Genomic DNA, 26,603 nt, shown 5'->3' on the forward strand with positions numbered 1-26,603 from the left:
ATAGATGAGTGAGCACCTCCAGCACTGCATCTGTTTGTTGAAACATCTCAATTGATATTCCATCAATTCCTGGAGCCTTGTTTTTTGCCAATGCCTTCAGAGCAGCTTAGACTTCTTCCTTTAGTACCATCAGTTCCTGATCATATGCCACCTCTTGAAATGGTTGAACATTGACTAATTCTTTTTTGTATAATGACTCTGTGTACTCCTTGCATCTTTTTTTGATGCTTCCTTCATCGTTTAATATTTTCCCCATAGAATTCTTTACTATTGTAACTCGAGGCTTGAATTTTTTCTTCAGTTCTTTCAGCTTGAGAAATGCTGAGCATGTTCTTCCCTTTTGGTTTTCCATCTCCAGCTCTTTGCACATGTCATTACAATACTTTGTCTTCTCGAGATGCCCTTTGGAATCTTCTGTTCAGTTCTTTTACTTCATCAATTCTTCCTTTTGCTTTAGCTGCTCGACGTTCGAGAGCGAGGTTCAGAGTCTCCTCTGACGTCCATCTTGGTCTTTTCTTTCTTTCCTGTCTTTTCAATGACCTCTTGCTTTCTTCACGGTTGATGTCCTTGATGTCATTCCACAACTCACCTGGTCTTCGGTCACTAGTGTTTAATGTGTCAAATCTATTCTTGAGATGGTCTGTAAATTCGGTTGGGATATACTCAGGGTCATATTTTGGCTCTCGTGGACTTGCTCTGATTTTCTTCAGTTTCATCTTGAACTTGCAGATGAGCAATGGACGGTCTGTTCCACAGTCAGCCCCTGGCCTTGTTCTGACTGATGATATTGAGCTTTTCCATCGTCTCTTTCCACAGACGTAGTCAATTTGATTTCTGTGTGTTCCATCTGGCGAGGTCCATGTATATAGTTGCCGTTTATGCTGGTGAAAGAAGGTTTTTGCAATGACGAAGTTGTTGATCTTGCAAAATTCTATCATTTGATCTCCGGCATTGTTTCTATCACCAAGGCCATATTTTCCAACTACTGATCCTTCTTCTTTGTTTCCAACTTTTGCATTCCAATCACCAGTAATTATCAATGCATCTTGATTGCATGTTCGATCAATTTCAGACTGTGGCAGCTGATAAAAATCTGCTCTTTCTTCATCTTTGGCCCTAGTGGTTGGTGCTTAAATTTGAATAATAGTCATATTAACTGGTCTTCCTTGTAGGTGTATGGATATTGTCCTATCACTGACAGTGTTGTACTTCAGTATAGATCTTGAAATGTTCTTTTTGATGATAAATGCAACACCATTCCTCTTCAAGTTGTCATTCCCAGCATAGTAGACTATATGATTGTCCAATTCAAAATGGCCAATACCAGTCCATTTCAGCTCACTAATGCCTAGGATATCGATGTTTATGCATTCCATTTCATTTTTGATGATTTCCAATTTTCCTAGATTCATACTTTGTACATTCAAGGTTCCGATTATTAATGGATCTTTGCAGCTGTTTCTTCTCATTTTGAGTCATGCCACCTCAGCAAATGAAGGTCCCAAAAGCTTTACTCCACCATCATTAAGGGCGACCCTACTTTGAGGAGTCAGCTCTTCCCCAGTCATCTTTTGACTGTCTTCCAACCTGGGGGACTCATTTCCAGCACTATATCAGACAGTGTCCCGCTGCTATTCATAAGGTTTTCACTGGCTAATGCTTTTCAGAAGTAGACTGCCAGGTCCTTCTTCCTGGTCTATCTTAGTCTGGAGGCTCAGCTGAAACCTGTCCTCTATGGGTGACCTTGCTGGTATCTGAATACCTGTGGCATAGCCTCCAGCATCACAGCAACATGCAAGCCCCCACAGTACGACAAACAGACAGACACGTGGGGGTTTCACAGTTTAGGAGGCTAGAAGTCTGAATTCCGTGCACTGGCACTAGGGTAAGGCTTTCTCTTTCTGTTGGTTTTGGGGGAAGGTCCTTATTCTTTGGCTCCTTGGTGATCTTCATGTGGCATGGAACCTATCTTCTCCTATCTCTGTTTTCTCATTTGCTCATTTAACCTATTTTATATCTCAAAAGAGATTGGTTTAAGACACATCCAACCCTAATACTGTTTCATTAACAAAACAAAGAAAACATATTCCCAAATGGGATTATAACCACAGTTGTAGGGGTTAGGATTTACAACACATATTTTTGGTGGACACAATTCAATCCATAACGTAATTCAATCTGCAGCACTATTCAATCCATAATCTTTAATTAGAGCTGACTATAAATGTTAATCACATCAACAAAATACTTGCAAAGCAAAATTTAGGTTAGTGTTTGACCAAAAAACTGGATACCATAGCCTAAGGAAGTTGACATATGTGATCATTAAGGTTGTGTGTCAAATTGGCTAGGCCATGATTCTCAGTGGTTTGGCAGTTATGATGTAGTTTGGTAGATGCATGATGATGTGGTCAGTTCCATGATGAGATTTGATATAATGTGATCACTTCCATGATGGGATCTGCTGAGAGTAGCCAATCAATTGAAAGGGAAAGTCCTTGGGGTGTGGCCTACACTGAATATAAGTGGACGTTTTTGGCAAAGCTCATGGGCTTTTGCTAGCTCTGGATCCCGCAGCTGGCTCCTGTTCATCTGACCTCTGGTTCTTGGAACTTGAGCTAGCAGTTCACCTGCAGTCTTGCCTGCCAATCTTGAGATTCATTGATCTTAGCAGCCTGTGAGTAAGAACCCTGGTCTTGGACTTGCTGATCTTGGGTTCACAGCACCTGTGGCTACGTGAATCACGAGAAGCTTCTATCCCAACCCATGGACTTGGGAGGTTCCAGCCTCTACAACCTCATGAACCATTTCCTTGGTATAGACCTCTGTCTATACATATTTATATGCTTTACCAGTTTTGCTTCTCTAGAGAACCTAGCCTAAGACAATATACAAAATTAATAATTGCAGTTATTCTGTGACTTTATTCTTCCTTATAAATTTTAGATTCAGTATTTCAAGTTTCATAAGAAATTCTTTTCGTTTGGAAATAAATTGAATTGATAGATTAATATGGAGAAACCCAGCATCTTCAAGAAAATTGCCATGTCTATTTTTTTATCTGGATATTTTTTCCATTTAGCCAAATATTCTTTTATATTCTTGAATAAAATTTCAGAATTTTTTCCGTATAGATTTTGCCTATGTGTTAGGTGCGTTACAAATGCTGCTGTTACTACTACTGTTGCTGCTTCTACTACACAAGTTGAACCAGGTCGCTTTAGGTAATTCACATGTATCATTTAACTTAGTCTTCACATCCATCCTCTGGGAAAAGTACCAATTATTATTCTCATTTTTCAGATGATAAAACTGAAGTCTAGAGAGATTGAGTAACTTTATCAATGTCATGATGCTAGTAATTGAAGGAGCTGACTTGCAACTCAATCAATCTGACTCCATGGCTTCTAGTCATTATGTAAAGCAGTTTCTGGCTTCCTAGTTACTTTATGGAAACCCTGGTCGTGTAGTGGTTAAGTGCTACGGCTGCTAACCAAAGGGTCGCTCCTTGGAAACTCTATGGGGCAGTTCTACTCTGTCCTATAGAGTCACTATGAGTCAGAATCAACTTGACGACACTGGGTGGGTTGGGGGTTACTTTACAGATTTTATGGCTCTTTTAAATAAATTATTTTATATACATTTTTTATTTGGCTATAGTTGATATATAGGAACATTATAAATTGTTTACAGTGGTTTGTATTCAGAAATCTCTCTGGACTCTCAAATTAGTTTTATTAGTTGGCAGTTGATTCTATGGGGTTTCTGTGCTAACAAACATATTGTAAGCAAGTAACAGCTGTTTTGACTTTTTCTTTCCAATTTGTCCACCTCTTTATTCTTTATCTTGTCGTATTGCAAAGGCTGGTATCTCTGGCACAATGTTGAATATTAGGATTGCTGATGGGAATTCTGATTATTCCTAATTTTATTTTGATTTTACCATTAAGTATGATATTAGATATATGCTGGATTCTCTTTGTTGGGCTATTCGAGTTTCTTTCTAGGTTATTTGCTAAGAGATTTTATTATGAATGGACGTGGAATTTTATTTAATGTCTTTTTGGTAGTTTTTTTCCGTTTCAATCTGTCAATGTGGCATTCAGCACAAATCAATTACCTGATGCCAAACTATTCTTGAATCTCTGGGATACATGCTACTTGCTTGCAATATCTTATATTTTAACACATTTTGGAAGTGATTCATAAAAATTTTATTTACTTTATGTGTAAATTTTATTTATTTTATATGTAATTCTATTTTCATACATGAAAAAGTTCTATTATCACTTTTTAAACCAGATTTTACATAAAGCTTATCCTTTATTCAAGACATGCTTTGGGAGTGTTTCTTCTATTTCCATTGTTCGGACCATTTTCTGTTACTTGAAAATTTAGTACAACATTATAATATCATCTATGCATGGCGACTTTCTTGGAGGGAGGTTTTTCTTTAATGTCTATTGGTGTATTTGGGTTTAAAATTTTTTTCTTTAGTGTATTTCTGAATTTTTTTAATTTTCAAGAAAATGGTCAATTTCAGTTGTAAAAAAATTAAAAAATAGTTTTTCTATTTTTTTACATATTTATTGACATAATATTATTCATTGGATTCCTTTTGGAGAAAATATAAAATGTGTCTTTAGTTATGATCTTTCATCTATTCTTAACATTATTTTTTTCTTACTTAGTTTTGCCAGAAGTTTATCTCTCAGTTTATTTTCAAATATCTAGTTTTATGTTTTGCTGCTCATATCCACTATTTTGTGTGTGTATGTGTGTGTTTTCTATTTTTGCTTCATTTTTGTATTTATTTCCTTTTTTCTATTTCTTTGAGTTTTTATTTTCTAGCTTTTTGAGTTGAATGCTTAGCTCATTTATTTTCTAAATTATTATTATTCTCAAAGGAGCCCTGGTGGTGCAGTGGTAAAACATTCAACTGCCAACCAAAAGGTCGGTGATTCGAAACCACCAGCAGCTTCGCAGGAGAAAGATGTAGCAGTCTGCTTCGGTAGAGATTTATAGCCTTGGAAACCTAGTAGGGTTGCTATGAGTCAGAATCAACTCAATGGCAGTGGCTTATTATTATTCTGTCATATGGAAATTTAAAAGTATACATTTATGTCTTTGTATTTCTTTATCTGCATTATGCAAGTTTCAGTACTGTTCAATACTATTTTAGTGTTAAGTTCTAATTATTTTATACTTTTTATTTTGTTTGTAGCTAATGAATTATTTAAAAGCATGTTTTTAGTTTTCTACAATAGCTCTTTTTGAATGAGGGTAATCTATATTTTAGGATACGATTCCCAATTTTATTGCATTATGATTAGAGAAAATGTATATATTAGTTTGGAATTTGTTGAGACTTTCTTTGTGGTTTAGTATTTATTCAATTAAAAGAATTACATGTGGCCTTGACAAATTTTTGTTAAAGTCATTATTCAAATCTACTCTGTCATTTTTTGTCTCCTTGAGAGAGTTAAGTTAAAAATATCCCACTATTTCTGTGGTACCCATTTTTCCTTGTGATTTTGTTATTTTTTGTTTTATTTGTTTTGAGGTTAGTTGTAAATTGTAGCTAAGCTCATGACTGCTATGTCTTCTTGATGGATTTGCCTTTTAATAACATAAACAGTTCCTCTTGGTATCTTTTATTGCTTTTTGCTTAAATTCTGTTTTGTCTGCTTGGAGTTTCTTTAGGTTATTTGCCTTTGTTTTTAATCTTTCTATGTCATTTTTATTTGTGGGACTCTAGTAAACATAGATCGCTTATAGCCTACTAATAATCATGAAAAATCATGTGTACATATGTAAAATTACAGCCATGATAAATGAATGTTATGACACCACAGGGAGATTTGACTCTGTCGAGGAAGTCAGGGAAGGCTTCCCTGAGGAAGTAATGAAGGAGCTGCCATCTAGCAAAAGAGAAGAATTTTAAAAGGTGAAATGAAGAGTGGAAGAAGAGCTTCTGGGAAAGGTTAAAAAAAAAACGTGCAAAATCTCTGGTGATAGAGAGCATGGTGTGCAGAGAAACTGCTGGAAGGCCAGTGTGGCTGGACTGTGGGTAAGGGGAGGAAGCATGCTGCGAGACAAAGCGGGAGAGGCAGAGGGCAAGAGTTACAGGGCGGGGTTGAGCATGCAAAAACATTTTGTCACCATTTCTGTAAAGAGCAAGGGAAAGCATTACATTGTTTCAGTTGTGGAAACAAGAAATGGTTGTGTGACTTCATCAGAATACGCTGTTTTGGAAAGATCCCTCTGGCTGCAATGGAGAGAAATTTGTTCATGGGGTGGAGATTGGGAGATCAGGTAACAGGCATTCAGTTAAGATGGTATTGCAGGGGTGTAGTCATACTATGGTGAGGTGGACTAGGTGATGGTGGTGGAAATGTGAAAAGGACAGGTGTAAACACTCAGAGGTAGACTCTAAAGGGTTTGGGGTCAGCTTGCTTAAGCCAGAAGTTGATTGGGTTCTTGCTAGCTTCCATCTTAAATGACAGTGGTCTCTTTGGTAGAATATTAGATTGGATTGAGAGAGTTGGATTGTAGTCTTGGGTCTGCTTATATCCTTGACAAAGACTTTGATGCTGCTTAAGTTCTCTGAACCCCAGGTTTCTCACAAGTGAGATTGTATTTAAGCTCTCAGAGGGCTAAACTCTTGTAGGGCAGAGCTCATTCCTGTCTTGTTCATTGACATAATCCCACGCCCAGCTCAGGGCCCTTCACAGATATTAAGTGTTTGAATATGTTAGAATTGCAGATAATTCTGCATCTAAAATGTATTACAAGAATCATTAGGGATGGATTTCTTAAAACACAGATGGGTTTTATTACTGAGGAATTGATAGTAACCATTTTTTTTTTTTTATTACGTAGTTTTCAACTATATCCTTTTGTCTCTGTAATTTCCAACACCAAGTTAAATTTTTGGTGTCATTAAACATTGTTTGATGTTGTATGAGTTCAGTTTGCATTTAATTCTATGTGTAGAAAAATCATGTTTCAGAGAAATCTGTGAATGTGAATAACTGAATGTCAAATGTCCCAAAGAAGTAAATTTGGACTAGGGACTATAAGAGTTAAATAGGTAGGCTTCCTTGCCCAGCAGTGAAAATTAGCAACTTTTTATTTAGGCATAATTTGGTGACATATGATGTTTGGCCTAAAATTGTATGCCCCTTTGTTTAAAAATATTTGAAAAGTATTTCTATGGAATATTTCAAATGCAGTATTTTGACATGATATGTCTAAGGTCATGTATATATAGAACCATCTAAAGATTAAGGGCCAAATCGTTTGCAAATAACCTGCAGATAATTGACTTTCTCTCATATTTGAATTGGAACTACTGTTACATTATTCTCCTTCTTTTTAGGATTATGCAAGTGGCTTCTATTCTGTTTGCCACACATGATAAAATGACCGCTGATAAAATGACCTAGCAAAAATGCTGACTGATAAGATGATTGCTTAACTTTCTGTCGTTAGGAAAATCCCTCTTTCTAAATATTCCAGTTCTTCAAGTTTCCATAATTCTTCAAGTTTCTCAGCTATAAACATGGGATTCACATTTCACATTCCTTTTTCCTTCATTCAGGTTTGACACTGTGTCCTTTAAAGTATCTCTTGTATGTGTCTGTATCTGCTTAGTCATACCTCCACCTTGTTTGGATTCACATCAGGCACTTTTTGTTATTGAAAACCTCGACAGAAGTTGACACTCACTGCCCCAGGCTTCACTTCTCCTCTTCCTCCTCCTCGATATTCTCCATTTCATAGACAAGGAATTGAGGACTGAGAGAGTGAGGAATTTTCCAAGGTCATACATTTAGTGAATTGCTAATCTATGATTCAAACCTGAACGGCCAGCCTCCAGGGCCTGCTTTACCAAATTTTCATGTTTTCTTCCCTTGTCATCCAACTTGTATTCCACTGTCCTGTCACTGTTTCTCATTGTGACCCCAACATAATCAATAAGTTGTAATGTCTCTTATCACTGCCTATCACATTGAATTTAAGCTCCACTGCAGCATTTTAAAGGTCCTCTCCAGTTTGGTGCCTACATGTTGCTGTTCGTCTTTGATTCATGGCAATTTTATGTGCAACAGAACAAAATGTTGCCCAGTCCTGTGCCTTCTACACCATCTCTGATGTGTTTGACCCCACTGTTGTGGCTGTTGTGTCAATACATCTCATTGAGGGTTTCCTTCATTTTCACAGTGTTGGTCTTTTCTGATGGTGTGTCGAAGTAAGCAAGATAAAGCCTTGCCATCCTCACTTCTGAGGAACATTCTGGGTGTATTTTTTTAAAGACTGATTTGTTCATTCTTCTGATGGTCCACAATGCCCACGTAGCCACTGTTTATTTCCTAAATGTCCCCAATAGATAATCTCTATTCCAGTGAGTCTAAACTTCTGTTGCCTTCCTGCTCCATTCCTCCACAGCACACAACTTACAGATTCCTTCCTCTCTGTCCTGCAGATTTCCTAAGTTGGATTCATCTAAGTCCTGCTTAACTGACAGATTTTGCTTGCCTTCTTTTAAAATTGTTGTTGTTAGGTGCTGTAGAATAGGTTCTGACTCATAGTGACCCTGTGTACAACAGAACAAAACACTGCCTGGTCAGGTGCTAGGCTCACAATAATTGCTATGTTCGAGCCGATGGTTGCAGCTACTGTGTCAATCCATCTCATGGAGGATCTTCTTTTTCATTGACCTTCTACCAAGAATGATGTCCTTCTCTATGGACCGGTCCATCCTGATTATATGTTCAAAGTATGAGAGACAAAGTCTCTCCACCCTCGCTTCTAAGGAGCATTCTGGCTGTACTTCCAAGACAAATTTGTTTGTTTTTCTGGCAGTCCATGGTATATTCAATATTCCTCATCAACACCATAATCCAAAGGCATCAATTCTTCTTTAGACTTCCTTATTCATTGTCCAGCTTTTGCATGCATATGAGGCAATTTAAAACATCATGGCTTCGGTCAGGCACACCTTAATCTTCAAAGTGACATCTTCGCTTCTTAATACTTTAAAGAGGTCTTTTGCAGCAGATTTGCCCAATGCAATACGTCATTTGATTTCTTGACTGCTGCTTCCATGGGCATTGATTGTGGATCCAAGTAAAATGAAATCCTTGACAACATCAATCTTTTCTCCATTTATCACGATGTTTCTTATTGGTCCAGTTGTGAGAATTTTTGTTTTCTTTATGTTGAGGTGGAATCCATACTGAAGGCTATAGGCTTTGATCTTCATCAATAGGTGCTTCAAGTCCTCTTCACTTTCAGCAAGAAAGGTTGTGTCATCTGCATATTGCAGGTTGTTAATGCATCTTCCTTCAATCCTGATACCCATTCTTCTTCATATAGCCTAGTTTCTGAGATTATTTGCTCAGCATACAGATTGGATAAGTATGGTAAAAGGATACAACCCTGATGTACATTTTTCCTGACTTTAAACCACACAGTATTCCCTTGTTCTGTTTGAATGACTGCCTCTTGATCTAGGTACAGGTTCCCCATGAGCACAATTAAGTGTTCTGGAATTATCATTCTTCTCAATGTTATCCATAATTTGTTATGATCCACACAGTCAAAGACTTTGCATAATCAATAAAACATAGGAAAACACCTTTCTGGTACTCTCTGCTTTCAGGCAAGATCCATCTAACATCAGCAATGATATCCCTGGTTCCACGTCCTCTTCTAAAAAAGGCTTGAACTTCTGACAGTTCCTTGTTGATTTACCGCTGCAACTGATTTCGAATGATCTTCAATAAAACTTTACTTGTGTATGATATTGATATTGTTTGATAATTTCTGCATTCTGTTGGATCACCTTTCTTTGGAATGGGCACAAATATGGATATCCTTCAGTCAGTTGGCCAGGAAGCTGTCTTTCATATTTCTCGACATATTCGAGTGAGCACTTCCAGCACTGCATCCATTTGTTGAAACATCTCAATTGGTATTCCATCAATTCCTGGAGCCTTTTTTTTGCCATTCCCTTCAGCACAGTTTGGACTTCTTCCTTCAGTACCATTGGTTCTTGATCACATGCTACCTCCTGAAATGATTGAATGTCAACCAACTATTTTTAGTACAGTGACTCTGTGTATTCCTTTTATCTTATTTTGATGCTTCCTGCATAGTTGAATATTTTCCCCATAGAATCCTTCAATATTGCAACTTGAGGTTTGAATTTTTTCTTCAGTTCTTTCAGCTGGAGGAGTGCCGACTGTGTTCTTCCCTTTTGGTTTTCTATCTCCAGATCTTTTCCCATTTAATTATAATGCTTTACTCTGTCTTCTTGAGCCTCCCTTTGAAATCTTCTATTCAGTTCTTTTACTTCATCTTCTCTTCTGTTTTCTTTAGCTATTCAACATCCAAAAGCAAGTTTCAGAATGTCTTCTTACCTCCGTTTTTGTCTTTTCTTTTTTTTCTGTCTTTTTGGATGACCTCTTGCTGTCTTCATGTATGATATCTTTGATATTATTCCACAGCTCATCTACTCTTGTCACTTGTGTTCAACGCATTACATCTATTCCTGAGATGGTCTCCAGATTCAGGTGGGATATACTTGAGGTTGTATTTTAGCTCTCGTGGACTTGCTCTAATTTTCTTGAACTTCAACTTGAACTTGCATATGAGCAATTGATGATTTGTTACACAGCCAGTCCCTGATCTTGTTCTGACTGATGATATTGAACTTTTCCATCTTTCCACAGATGCAGTTGATTTGATTCTTGTATTTTCTATCAGATGAAGACTACATGTATGGTTGCCATTTATGCTGTTGAAAAAAGGTATTTCCAATGAGGAATTCATTGGTCTTGTGCTTTATTCATCCCAACTCTTTTATATGCTTCATTACTTGAGTCTTACCACATAAATCAATATTGACAGAATACTAGGTATAGTTGTTTTTTTTTTCATACACGAGGAACAAGAGTACCAAGTGGTTTAGTGCCATTAACAAAATGAGGCATATCATACCAATATGGAGTTTGAATGGAAGACACTAAGCTTGCTGTGGACATGTTAGGCTTTGCCTATCTGTGGGGTACCTAAACTGAAATGTCCAGTAGGTAGGTAGTTGTATAGATCTGCAGATCTGGAGGGATGTGTAGACAGGAGATACTATTTCGGAATTCACCCTGTAGAATGGGCAGCACAGCCATGGAAGTGGCTGAGAGAGCCTAGGAGTATTTAGAAGTAGGGAAGGACCAAGGACTGGACCTTGGGTTTCACTGATGGTTTTCAGGGGAAGCTGGAGGAAGAGGGCCAGCAAAAGGGGCTTAGAAAGCAGACGTGCAGGGAGCTGTGCTGATGCAGGGAGCCCACAGAGGGCTTTTCACAGAGGTCCCCAAACAGCCATGTGGAAGGGAGCTCCGTGTTTCATGTGCCACCCTGTGTTACCGGTCCTTTATTTCCATGCATATGCCCTTGAATTTGCATATTCAGGACCATTCTTCCCTATTGCTGTTCTGCAGTGATAACCATGCTCCCATGGTTTTAGTATGACTTGGCCATACTTCTTCGGTTACAGAGGTTTAGATGGAACCCATGTAAATATCTAGTTGCATCTCCAAATGATAAATTGTGTAAACGATATGAAATTCACTTTAAACATTACAAGTGAAAGGAGTATGTGATCTAAAATGTCATGCTTTGGAGGAGCTGTATGAGCGAAATTCCTATAATCAATCATCCGAAGCAAACTATTATTTAGGAACTATTTGAAAATAGATAAGCTGAAAATATCTTATTTTAAGGACAAGGGAAAAGTGATGGCATATCGAAAATTACTTTTTTATCAACATATTGGGTATTCAGTTAAATTTAGTGTTATTTATGAATCAGAGCAAGTTAGAACTTAAAAATATCTCAAAATACAATAAATATTCGTGAGAACATATCTGACTTACACTTCTCTGAAAATACTAAAATTTCTCTGGAACTTAATGCACTATCAGTTAAAAACCAGAGAAGGATGTTTTTAACATTCAGAAGATTTGGTTTGCTGTTTTAGAATCTGGTGTAAAAAACAAGTTTTGATTGGCTCAACTTTTTTCATTACACATGACACACACACATACAAATATACGCAAGTTATATTGGAAGAATATATCGGGTGCCTGAAATTCTCATACAATATGGTTAGTTTGAAATCTAAAAATATGTGAGAGGTTTAAAATCCTAGAAGTTTATATCTGGAAGGGACATTAAAGGTCATGTTCATTACATAGAAGTGAGAAAACTGAGGCCCAGAGACTTTTTTTTTTGGTAAGATTTAGTAAATAACGATAATAACAAAAGTAGTGGTAATAACTGCTTCTTTTTGCATGATTACTACGTGACAGATAATGTTCTAAGTGTGTTAATACATTATTTTATTCAGCTCTTACTAGCAATATAATTTTTCCTGCTTTTTAGATGAAAAAACTGCACAAAGAGGTTAAATTATTTCCATGTCCCACTTTGGTAAAGCCAGCATAAAGTTCATGTCCTCCTTTTTGTGATTTATGAAACTCAGAATAAATAAATACTATGATTTATGATTAAAAATAATTCAAGAACATAGGAATAATGTTTCTTTGTTTCCAAAACACACTACTTTCCTTCCTAATGGCCCCCACCTGACCCTCAAACATGACTGGACCGTTGCCCTTGTAATCTGTTTTTCTTGTTGTTGTTAGGTGCTGTCGAGTTGGTTCCTGCTCATAACAACTGTTATGTGCGACAGAACGAAACACTGCCTGGCCCTGCCCAGTCCTCAAAATCACTGCTGTGTTTGAGCCCATTGTTGTAGCCACTGTGTCAATGCATCTCGTTGAGGGTCTTCCTCTTTTTCTTGGACCCTCTACCAAGGAAGATGTCCTTTTCCAGGGACTGGTCCCTCCTGATAACATGCCCAAAATGTGTGAGACAAAGCCTTACTATCCTCACTTCCAAGGAGCATTCTGGCTGTACTTCTTCCAAGACAGATTTATTCATTCTTCTGGCAGCCCGTGGTGCATTCAATATTCTTTGCCAACACCATAAATCAAATACATCAAGTCTTTTTTGGTCTTCCTTATTCATTGTCCAGCTTTCACATGCATATGAGGTGATTGAAAATACCATGACTTAGGTCAGGTGCACTTTAGTCCTCAAAATGACATCTTTGCTTTTTAACACTTCAAAGGGGTCTTTTGCAGCAGATTTGCCCCATGCAATGCCTCGTTTGATTTCTCAACTGTGGGTTCCGTGGCTGTTGATTGTGGATCCCAGTAAAATGAAATCCTTGACAACTTCAATATTTTCTTCTATTCTTAGGACTTCTGTTTTGGGAAGTTTGTCTCTTCAATCGATAAAACGGTATTGAACAGTCAAGCCAAACCAGTTGCCGTTAAGTTGATCCCGACTCATGGCGACCCCATGTGTGTCCGAATAGGGCTGTGCTTTGTAAGGTTTTCAGTTGCTGACTTTTCAGAAGTAGATCGCCAGACCTTTCTTCTGAACTGCCTCTGTGTGGATTCCAACTGCTAAATTTGAGGTTAGCAGCTGCGCACATTAACTATTTGTACCATTCAAGGACTCCATTGAGCATCCAGACATAATGATAAGTATTGTAAGCAATATGAAGTTAAAAAGACATGGCCTTACTCTCAGGAAGAACATACTCTGGTAGAGCAGATGAGTTTTCTACAGAGCCCGTGGTGTGGGAAGGACGTACGGGCAGGGCAAACTTGCAAGTGAATGCTCTGAGATGGGCGAGCCCAGGGTAGGTTTGGGGCCTGAGGTTTGCTGTCCAACTGAGTGCAGAGAACAGCGCAGGAGTAATGTGGAGGGAGGATAGGAACACCTTTCCTGTGTATACAGAGAGCTCCCGCATATTGTATAATAACGTATCATTTACTCGTCATAAGAACTTCATCAGGTAGAAAATACAGTGATTATTATTCAGTTTTCCACCACCATCTGTCAGTTTATTTTACTGTGGTGGCTTGTGTGTTGTTGTGATGCTGGAAGCTATGCCACTAGTATTTCAAATACCAGCAGGGTCCCTCATGGTGGACAGGTTTTAATGGTGCTTCCATACTATGGCAGATTAGGAGGAAAGGTCTGGGGATCTACTTCCAAAACTTAGCAAATGTAAACCTATGGATGACAACAGAGTATTGTTCAATACAGTGCTAGAAGATGAGCACCCTAGGTTGGAAGGCACTCAAGGTACACAGTGGCTACAAAAATGGACTAGAGTAAACCAATGATTGTGAAGATGCCCGGGCAAAATTTTGTTCTGTTGTACATGGGGTTGTCATGAGCCGGAGCTGATCTGATGGCAACTAACAGCAACAAAAGGAACCCTGACTAGGCAGTGCTTAAAGCACTTGACTACTAACCAAAAGATTAACAGTTTGAACCCACCAGTGGCTCAGTGGGAGAAAGATGTGGCAGTCTACTCCCACAGAGATTACAGCCTTGGAAATCCTATGATATGAATGAGATATGAAGAAGAACAGGGCATCAAGATTGGAGGAAGACTCATTAAAACCTGCATTATGCAGATGACACAACCTTGCTTGCTGAAAGTGAAAAGGACTTGACCCACTTATTAATGAAGATCAAAGACCACAGCCTTCAGTATGGATTATACCTCAACATAAGAAAACAAAAGTCCTCACAACTGGACCAATAAGCAAGATCATGATAAACGGAGAAAAGATTGAAGTTGTCAAGGATGTCATTTTACCTGGATCCACAATCAACAGCCATGGAAGCAGCAGTCAAGAAATCAAAAGATGCATTGCATTGGGCGAATCTGCTGTAAAGGAACCTCTTTAAAGTGTTGAAGAGCAAAGATGTCACCCTGAAGACTAAGGTGCGCCTGACCCAAGCCATGCTATTTTCAACCACATCATATGCATATAAGAGCTAGGCAATGAATAAGGAAGACCAAAGAAGAATTGATGTCTTTGAATTGTGGTGTTGGTAAAGAATATTGAATATACCATGGACTGCCAAAAGAATGTACAAATCTGTCTTGGAAGAAATACAATTAGGATGTTCCTTAGATGCAAGGATGGCAAGACTGAGTCCTACACACTTTGGACATGTTGTCAGGAGAGATCAGTCCCTGGAAAAGGACATCATGCTTGGTAAAGTACAGGGTGAGCGGAAAAGAAGAAGATCCTCAGTGAGGTGGATTGACACAGTGGCTGCAACAATGAGCTCAAGCATAACAATGATTGTAAGGATGGTGCCGGACCGGGCAGTGTTTGATTCTGTTGTGCATGGGGTCACTATGAGCAGAACCGACTCGATGGCACCTAACAACAAGAACAATAAAATTATTTATTTTTACATCAACCCAAGTTGAGTGTAGTGGAATTTGGGCTCAAACTCAAGCCTCCTTTCAATTCACCTCCCTGTCCCCAGATAATGCTGGGATCTGCCCTTGAATGCAAGACTAAGGTTTAATTAAGTAGGACATGGATGAACACAAAAAAGTTCCAGTGTATTAACTGTTGGGTTAGTCTCGTGTGGGTGGATGGAGAATGAAAAGGGGAAGACCAGGCCAGGAGGAACAAGGCCCTGAACTCTGGGATGACTGCGAAGATAGATATGAGGGCTGGGAGGCCAGAGAGCCTGTAGCAGAGTCAGAATGGACATAACCTGGCAATTGGCTGCCTATGAATTATGAAGAAGAGGAAGGAGTCGGAGGCATTTCCAGGATTTGAAACCTGGGTGACAGTGAGAGTGAGAGTGAGAGTTCCCTTAGCAGAAGTGCAGATGTGCGGGGTAGGATTTGGTTTCAGTTCTGGTTTAAATCTGAGTGTTAGGCTCTGATAACTCTTTCAGGCAGAGGTCTCCGGAAAAGGCCCCTGGAAAATGGTTAAGTGCTCACTACTAGCTGAAAAACTGGTGGTTCAAACCCACTCAGAGGCACTTTGAAACACATACCTGGTGATCTGCTTCTGAAAGGTCACAGCCTTGAAAACTCCACTGAGCAGTTCTACGTTGCACACATGGGATCACCAGGTGTTGGAATCAACTGCATGGCAACTAACAACAAAACTTGAGAGAGAGGTCCTAAGTAAGAATAAAAAATTGACAAATAAGTACAGTTCCTGTATTCAAAGGAGCAAGAAGTTGTTGTGTTACGTATAAGCCCTCAGGTCACCCTGGTGGACAGTTTTCAGCGGAACTTCCAGGCTAAGACAGATCAGGAAGAAAGGCTTGAAGATCTACTTCCAAATATTAGCCGATGAAAGCCTTATGAATCACAACAGAATATTGTCAAGATGCTGCAAGATGAGCCCCCGAGGTTGGAAGCCACTCAAAATACACAGTGGCTACAACAATGGACTCGAGCGGAGCAACATTTGTGATGAACCTTAGTAGGAGGAAATACGCATAGTGTGTTAGGATAGGTTAGATTATGCTGTACTAACATCAACCTTCCTATCTTAGTGACTGAAAAATAATCTAAGAAATGTTTCTCACTTATGCTACATGTCCATTGCAGGTGGCTGAGGGCTTTGCTTTGCATCTTCCTCTCTCCAAGATCTGGGCTGATGGAGCAGCTACACCAGACACATTACCAGTCATTATTGCAGATGAAAATAGCGTTGGAGTTTCTTGTCCTGCAAACAGATGCTTGGCCTGGAATGACACAAGCCACCCTGCCTTCAACTCGCAGGTCACAATCAGTCCTATGACCTAACCCAAAGACAAAGGTCAGGAAGTGCCGTTCTACTGTGTGTCCACAGGAGGGGGATGGAAACATTTGTTGAGCACCACTCAGAGCTAATGAGTATACACTGAAACACAACTATTTTATAATAGTTTTAAAAGTTTCATTGTAATGCAAATGCTATCTTTCTAGCTTAACATATACAGGAGATCTTTAAAATAAGGGTGTGATTGAGGAAAGTAAAATTAAACAGCATATTAATGATATTTGATAATAATAAACACAACAGAGTGTAATGTGCATGTGACCAATAAGCAGACTGATTGTGAAATATACTAGAATGAGCGATCATAATTCCTAAAGAAGCTCCTTAGAGTTGAGTACGCTGGGTTGGCACATTCATAATATCAGGAATGTGTTAATATGAATCAATCAATATCATTTTGGCCTTCCTATTGCCCCCACATTTACAAGCAATAGTGCATGGGCTTTGTCAGCAGACAGAACAGTGCACATACTATGCATATCTAGTTGAGCGACTTTGTAAATTACTGTCTTCTTTAAACCTCAGGTTCTCATCTGCTGTGAGGATTAAATGAGTCAATGCAATCAATGACCATATATATATTCTTCGCCAACATCATAATTTAAATGCATAAATTCTTCTTTGGTCTTTGCTTTCTAACACTTTAAAGAGATCTGTTGCAGCAGATGTGCCCAATGAATACATTCTTTGATTTCTTGACTGCTGCTTCCATGGTTGTTGATTGTGGATCCAAGCAAAATGAAGTCCTTGACAACCTCAATATTTTCATCATTTATCATGGTCCAGTTGTGAGGACTTTTTTTTTATGTTGAGGTGTAATCCATGCTGAAAGCTGTAGTCTTTGATCTTCATCAGTAAGTGCTTCAAGTTCTCTTCACTTTCACCAAATTTTCTGTATCCATCCATCCGTCCGTCCGTCCGTCCGTCCGTCCATCCGTCCGTCCATCCATCCACCCACCCATCCATCCACCCATCCATCCACCTAATCCACCTATCTATCTGAGATATGAGAACTGGTGGCACAGTGGTCAAGTGCTCGGCTGCTAACTGAAAGGTTAACAGTTTGAACCTACCAGCTGCTCTGCAGGAGAAAGATGTGATGGTCTGATTTCTGTAAAAGATCTACAGTTTTGGAAACTCTACGGGACAGTTCTATTCTGTCCTGTAGCGTTGCTATGAGTCAAAATTGATGGCAACGGGTTTATATATACATACATATACATATGTACATGCACACACTCACACACACACATATATATAATATTAATATACATGATATCCTGATGGGAAAAAAGGAATGACAATTTCTTATATTCCATGTTCTAATTTGTGTTTTTTTTTTTTTTTTAATTTGTGCCGCCTAATTTCATTGCACATCTCGTTTAAGTTTGACAAAGATGCGGGAAGCAGGTATGATCCCCACATTACAGAGAAGAAAATGGAGAGCGAAATGTACATTTAAAAAGTGTATGGAGATTGAAATTCCAATATCACTCAGGAACGCCTTCAAATGATTCACGCCTTCATAACCAGTCTGTTCTTCCTGATATAAGACTTAACATTTTTCCTCTGGCAGTGATGCCCTCCAGTTTGATCCTACACTGTTTCTGCAGTGAAAATATAGAATTGTTCCTATTTATTCTTATAGCTTCATATAGATTCTAAAAATAGCCTCCTGTAGAAGTACTGGAAAAACTTCCTCCCTTGGTCAACATTGTCCTGAAAGGCTAAACCAAGGGCCTAGTGATTCAGTCAAGTATTTAAGGTGAACTTAATTCAATTAAAAAAAAATTAAAAAAAAAATTCTGAATCAAATATGTTTGTTTTCAGTGATACCAAATACCTTTCATTCTGGAACCACTGAGTGTATAATATTTCACTCTGGTGTAAATTCCCACATTTTTTTTAAAAAGTAAAATAATGATTATATAAACATCAGGAGACCTTGGGCGGCACAAATGGTTAAGTGCTCAAACACTAGATAAAAGGTTGGTGGTTCAAACTCACCCAGAGGTGCCTAGGAAGACAGACCTAGTAATTTGTTTCCAAAAGGTCACGGCCTTGAATACCACATGGAGCAGTTCTACTCCACATGCATTGGGTCACCATGAATTAGAATCGACTCGACCGCAACTAACAACAACAACATACAAACATCAGTTCTTTTACCTTCTATGTTTAGTAAGATAAAGGTGGAAATAGCTCCAAAATTTTAATTTTGTGAATGTTTCTCTCAGATTTGGGGCCCATTTCCCCATCTCGTTTTTTCCATCTTCACTGAAGAAAAGGCAAAATGTCTCTCTTTTGCAACAACTGCTCCCCCCCTTCAGCATAACGTCAAATTCGTGATGTCAACCATCCATCACTTTGGCTCATACTTGATCATGAGACAGTCATAGTCCGATAAGCATTAATTTCTCAAACTTACTTGTTTTCATGAAGTCATATGAAGAGAAGTGAACTCTTCGATAGCTTTAATTTTTCTTGAAATTCAGCAGAACATTGTAGAAAGAAAGGAAAATGACTTTGAAGTCAAACAAGTCTGGGTTTGAATACTGGCTTTGCCACTTGTTACTGGTATCGATACGGGCAAATTTCATAAGGCCTTTGAAACTGTTTCTTCATTTATTAAGTGAAATAGTGATGCTTCCTAGCTTTGTGGTAAGGATTAAGTGAAATAGCATGTGTCAATTTCTTTGGCAAGTGGTGTCTAAATGTTGGTTGAATTTATGAATGAAACCAGTTGAGTTGGCTGGAAACAACTTTAGAGGCTATCCAAGATGGTAAATTAGAGAGGGACGGCAGTAGGGTAGACTAGAACCAAGCATGATAGCAAAGTTCTTAAATGTTCACAGGAAGAGGAGTCCCAGCTCCTGCAAATGACAAATCTCTGACAGTTGCAAAAGTCCCAGCTGTACCATCAAGCTTAATTTAGGCACAGATCAAATGCTATGGTGCGTGTATCCTCTTCCCAGCTGCTTTTGTCGTGGGCTGGGAAGAGTTATAGCTGTTGTATCTACACAGATCCCCTGCCTGTAACCTGTGAAGCATGGGGGTTGCTTTGTGAGTTACTTCATCTATGCTCAAGCTAATGAGGATATTTAGCACAGCCCTTAGCAATTTGTCAACACCTTGGAATTCTAGAACCATTTCCCAGGGCACTGAGTAAACATTTAAATGTTAGAGACAAAACAAGCTTCTCATTAAGAATAATGTTGTATGTTCTCTGCATGCTTTATTCTGCTATTTCTAAAATGAAGATGCTGTTCTTTTAAGTTGCTGATTTAGTAGAGAGTTGTAGGATATTTTTAGAATTGTTTTAAACAATTTCCTACTGGAGATTTTCTGGGGTCTTCTAGACATCTGTGGTGGGAAAGTCTTTTGCAAATTTACCAGCTCACATCTGTAATTTTACATTTTATTCACACAGAAAAGATTTAGAACATGACAAAATGTGAAAGAAAACAGAGAGGAAGTGAAATATTTTTAGGACATTCTGTTCATGTCATTATCTATTCTGGGTCAATGACACGAATGCATGGCCATAAACTTCATAGATGTCTTAGTGTTTATCGAACGTTAATTTCTTAGCTTTGAGAAATGTATGGTGGTTATGCGAGGTGTTAGCATTAGGGGGAGCTGGGTGAAGGACAGATATGTGTTATTTGGGAGCTCTGTATTATTTTTGTAAATTTTCTGTAAATCTGAAATTATTCTAAAAAGTTTTTCAAAACTTAAAAAATATCCACGGATGTAGCACTTAGGGTGGGATATCTAGTTTTATCCTTGTCTTCTACAGCTTTACATAATTTTCTTATAAAGTACAAAAGTAGGAGATGTATTTATTGAACACCTATTATGTGTTATTATAGGCACTTGGATATATCAATAAGTAAAACAGAAAAAATCCCTATCCCCATAGCACGGATAATAATATGGCATGGAGACTAACGATAAAGAGGGTATATAGAGTGAATGAATGAATTAAGTTAGAACATGGTAAGTGTTACAGGGAAAAAATCCAGAGCTGAGTGGCAGTGATCAGGGATGTCAGGCAGGGAGCATCAGGGTGTAGGCTATAACTTCCAGTGGGGTGGGCCTCATTGAGTAGGCAACGTTTTAGTCAAGGCCTGTAAAGGTGAAGAAGTTAGCTATGTGGAGGTCTGGGGTGAAACACATCCCTGGAAGAGGGAGAGGCAGCCCAAGACCCTGAGGTGGCCAACCTGCTGTGGAGAGGAAGAGCAAAGGGGCCAGAGCAGAGGGAGGAGGAAGGAGAATGAGGGCAGATGAGGTTTTCAGTCTATACGTGGTTATGTTTATTGACTTCACTTTAGCTCACAGTAAATACATTTGGCTCACATAGAAGGAAAGAGAAAGAACATTTATCAAACACCTACCATGTGCCAGGATTTTATGAGCATCATCTTACTTATTCTTCAAAGAAACCCATAAGATGGGAATAACAACTCCTAGTTTATAGGTGAAGAAGCTGAGGCTCAGATCGAGCAGTTTACCCAAGGTCACACAGCTAATAAATAATAGAGCCAAGGTTCTAGCATTTGTGTCTCAGTGTGGAACCCAGGGCTTGTCCATATTCTCCCCTCTGCTGAGCTGCCAACCCTCTGTCACCAATATCAAGCATGGCGGTTTTTTTTTTTTTTTTTTTTTAAATCTCTAAGATATTGCTACCGATTGTGGAATATTGAGGATTAGGAGCGTGTGGTCTTATAAATTACTTTCTTTTTATTTTCAAACATGTATCGACTCTGCAGCTTCTATATGGGTGAATGTGACATCTTGTGCCCCAATTGCTAACTCATTCTAGACAAGAAGAATCCATTTTATTGACAAATATGCTGGAATTTTGTACTTACATTGTAGTGTGAGTTTAGAGACTAGTAATTTCAGCATCCACAGGTTTTCATGGATGCCGAAATTGCCAGTCTATAAATTTATAGTCTTTAGCTCACACTACAACATAAGACAGAATCAGGAGTTACTGCTATTTCTTGATTTAAGGATCTTTTTAGCTTTAAAGAAGAGATGAGTTTGGATTTGTCATCTAACAAAAAATCCTTGCCAGGTCACACTAAAGCCCAGGAGTGATCTGGAGATGAGAAAAATCTTTTAGGTTAGATTTTAGAGGGGAACACTGCAAGTATCAGCGATTCAGTCTTCCACGGAAGGAACCCACAGGGCCTGAGGTCACATTTCTGTCGTTCACACTGAACATTTAGTTACTGAGCAGAAAAAGAAATGTTGAAATTTTGTCATCAAGTGTATGGAACAAAGTCAAGTCTTATAATTTAAAGAAAAATAACGATGTCAACAATAAAGTCATTTAATCGCTAATAAAATAGGAGGAATATAAGACAACTGTACTGTCCTTTGGATAAGGTCAGAAAGAAAATCTCTGAGAGAACACTAGACGTGACCCTAACTAAATAATGTTTAAATCTCAGAAGGGCCAGAGATTGGTCTAGACAAGATAAAATACTTATTTTAAAAAAAAAAAAATCAAGACTCTGCAGATGATTTAAGATTTTGATATAAGCAGTTTTTCTTGTAAAATTGTGTCTACGTTTACAAGCGACTACTGTGGGAAATACCCAGAATAAATATTAATGGTTCAGCACTTTTGATGACACAGTTTCAGATCTGTGGTTTGATAAGGTGGAAGATTCTGTTGCTTCTGTCTTGCAGGTGTCATCATTCGTAGTAGCGAGTGGAGATCTCCTTGTACGAAACGCCAGCATACAGAATGACATCCAACCTGCCAGCTGGAAAAAAATGATTAGGGGATAGAATTACAGCCTCCTTTTCCCCCACTTTCCAATTTTCAGCAGAGTTGTCACTACTCTCCTTTTCGATTTGTTTATTTGGACACAATCCTTTTTTTTTTTTTTTTGCTCAGTCAGTTGGTGCAACCATGGATCTGATCTGATGTTTTCTAATCCTTTTTTGTTGTCTATTTGTGATCAGCTCTATCATCCCATCTCTCAGTATGTGATAAGCAATGACAAAAGAAGGCCCTGTGCTAATCTCTCACAGCACTGTTCTATGGAGGGATGGAGTGAGCTGGTTATAGGGATAATGCTTTTTACAATGCCAGAAGTTTCAGAAGATATGCTTGTGATTCTGTGGCCTTTTCGCTCTTCTTCATTTCTCACAAAAACATGAGAGTAACTTAGCTCAGAACAATGGAACGAAAGAAAAATAAAAACATTAACTTTCTATGCTGAAGAATTATTATTCAAACCATATGAGTTCATTTCGGCATCTCCTTCCATCTTTCCAAGTGCCTGGAAGATGGGAAAGGGCCTGAGCTCTGTGGATATGGACATCGTACCCTTGAGCTTCTCTAGCACATTCTTAGTGCTGTCTTTCCGTCCTATTTTGGGCAAGAGCCTTAGTTCTGATCAAGCAGCATTACGAGGCAGTTGATCCAAAGGGTAGACAATTTCAGCATTCCTAGGCAGGATTTGCCAAATGTGATGAGTCAGCTGGTCTTCAGCTGGGCTATTGCTGGTTTAGCATTATTTTGAAATATTTTTAGCCATTTGTCATCTGTTTCTGATAACACCAGCTAAGGTGGCTTGCTGAAAGTCAAATGGGAACATGGACCCTGCTCAAGGCCAAGATTCTGAACACATGCAGAGAAATGCAATACAACTGCAAATTCTCAGTAGGTCGATTGCTTTTCTTTCCATGGCTCACTCCAGAGTGGATATTATTAAGGAAATTGCATGTATATTTAATGTTTTATTTTTTGTTGTTGAAAGCAATGTCATCAAGGGACTTAGATTTACAGTATTAGGCTCAAATTCTACTTCTTGAGTTACCTTTCTAGTTAGTTAAAGGCTTCTGAAATTCTATATATAATTACTATGTTTTCTGAATCCAATTCATCATTTCATAAAGTAGTCATTGTTGACTGTTTTAATAAATATTTTACTTTGCAAAATAATCTGTCCCTGGGTATTAAAAATAGATAATCACCATGTTAACTAATAAAAATGACTTTCTCCTATTGTTCCTTTTGAAGAAGTCACAGTTAAAGACAATATTTTGAAAAGGAAAAACTTTATTTCCTTAACTACATTCGTAATTGGAGTTTAGTCTTTGTTGGGTAAAAACAGTTCCTTAAAAGAATGGTGGCGCTATATCTACTTCCTTCTTTTTCATACACAGCAACAGAAGTCTGTAGTCTTGCCTCGAGAACTTTCTCGACGACTGTCTACCATCTTCCTTCTTTGTGGACCACAAATCATGTGGTCACACACTTAGAGAGAAAATTTGTCTGTACATTTAGAGTATGATGCAGCCGAAGATTGGAAGATAATCATTCTTCCTTCATTTTAAGAGTTGAACCACATTTCTTCTATATAATAAAGTCAATTTCTTCAGATAAAGTGAGCCATAAGTCATGTGGGAGACAGCCTATGTCTGTAAAAAACTTGAGCTTGTTGCCATATAGACCTGGGTTTAAATCTTTGTTCTGACATTTTCCAGCAGTGTTGCAAACATTTTTTTCACCTCCCAAGCTTCCATTTCCTTCTAATTAAAACTAAGATAATACTTTCTATTGTAAGCAGTAAGTGGTTTAAAGTATGTGACACACTTCATGCTGTGCTTTGTAGATGATGTTGTTGTTGTTAGGTGTCATCAAGTTGGTTCTGACTCACAGTGACCCTATGTACAACAGAATGAAACTCTGCCTGGTTCTGTACCATCCACACAATCATCGCTATGTTTGAAGTCATTGTGTCGATCCATCTCATTGAAGGGCTTCATCTTTTTCACTGGCCCTCTCCTTTACTAAGTATGATGTCCTTCTCCAGAGACTGATCCCTCCTGACAATATGTCCAAAGTATGTGTAATGCAGTCTCACCATCCTTGCTTCCAAGGAGCATTCTGGCTGTATTTCTTCCAAGACACATTTGTTTATTCTTCTGGTAGTCCATGGCATATTCAATAATCTTTGCCAATGCTATAATTCAAATGCATCATTCTTCTTTGGTCTTCCTTATTCATTGTTCAGCTTTCACATGCATATAGGGTGATTGAAAACACCATGGCTTGGGTCAGAAGCACCTTAGTCCTCAAAGTGACATCTTTGCTTTTCAACACTTTAAAGAAGTCTTTTGCAGCATTGTAGATAACAGACATCCCCAAATGATAACTGATTTTTGTGAAGAGTTGCTATAAATTGAATCCCAATACAGCCAGCTACTAGCCAAGTGGCCATGGGCAAGTTAGTTCATTTTTCTAAGCCTTAGTTTGCTGGCCCACTAATTTTATAATAATACAGCTGGTGTGGATTTTTGCCTATATAGTGCCTAGAATAGATAATTGGTATATGCTAATACCACTGTCTGTCATACTGCCGTGGCTTGTGTGTTGATATGGTGCTGGAAGCTATGCCACCAGTATTTCAAATAGCAGCAGAGTCACCCATGGTAGACAGGTTTCATCAGTGCTTCCAGACTATGACAGACTAGGACGAAAGACCTGGCAATCTACTTCTGAAAATTAGCCAGTAAACATTTATGGGTTACACCAGAACATTGTCTGACTCACTTCCTCTGGACATGTAGTCAGGAAGGATCAAATGCTGGAAGAAGACATCACGTTTGGTGAAGTGGAGGGCCAATAAGGGTGCAAGAGACCCTCGGTGAGATGGATTGGCACAATAGCAGCGAGGATGGGCTCGAACATGTTGGCGATTATGATGAAGGCACAGGACTGGGCAACATTTTGTTTTGTTGTGTGTAATGTTGCCATGCTAATATGGGCAATTATTAAAATAATGATGACAGTCATTTGCCCTCTCTATCATGTTTTTGTCTCTGCCCCCTGGGTTACAGCATTGTATCGACCGTCACCTAGTCGTTTTGCATTTCTGCCTCAGATTTGGTCCTGGCTTCCATGCAGATGTTCAGGGCAGGGCTTCTATTTGCCCCGTCATGTGTCCAGGTGGCCTCTCTCTTTCCTGAAGTGTGGGGAGCATTGCATTCTGTCAGGTTTTGGCAGTAGCCTCTGTAATTTCATGTTGTGTTGCTTAAACAGAGATTGCTTTGTTGACACACATTAGTCATATGGGAGCGATTCTGATCGTACTGTTGACAGTCATGTTTACATTGCTGTTGGTGTTTTTCTTTTTTTCCCTAACTCTAAAACAATTCAAGAGTAGAAGATTCTATCTACAGCATAGTAAGTATATTTTTCTTTTTACCCACTGACCTCTTCAAACATAATTTGCTTCTTATTTGTATGTGTAGGCAAATCACTGAGGTGTGCAGAGGAATTGACGATGATGAGTAAATTTCAGAGTCTTCCATCTTAAGGGAAATATATTAAGTTTCCATTGATGTTACTGATTAAAAAAAAAATGTAAGAAAAATAGACTAATAAGATGAGTCAAAGAGAAAATTTTCAAAGTTTAAATAAGGGATTTTTATAATAGAAAGATGGAGGAATGGTCTGAGTGTTTTTGTGGGTAAGTCAGATTAAAAACTTATTAAATTTTAATAAAGAACACAGGACTATTGCATATTTTGATGAATTGCAAAGGCTCCCTATAAATATCTTCTGTCAGAGCAGTGGAAATTTTGATCACATTTTGGAAAGGAAGAGAGAAAAAGTCTTTAGATGATTTGCAATCTATAAATACCTTCTGACAGCATACTAAATTTGGTGGACAATGTTCTCCAAGTTAGACATTTGCAGCAAATGGACTAGATTCTTCAGAAGCAAATCTTAAAGAAAGAATTGCCAAATATGTCTATGAACAACAGCTTCCATGTCATGCAAAATCCTTATTTCAACAACAAAGGTGGGATGGTGGCAGGATTTAATTTATT

This window comes from Elephas maximus, chromosome 15 (assembly GCF_024166365.1).
Source record: "Elephas maximus indicus isolate mEleMax1 chromosome 15, mEleMax1 primary haplotype, whole genome shotgun sequence".
Classification (NCBI taxonomy): Eukaryota; Metazoa; Chordata; class Mammalia; order Proboscidea; family Elephantidae; genus Elephas; species Elephas maximus.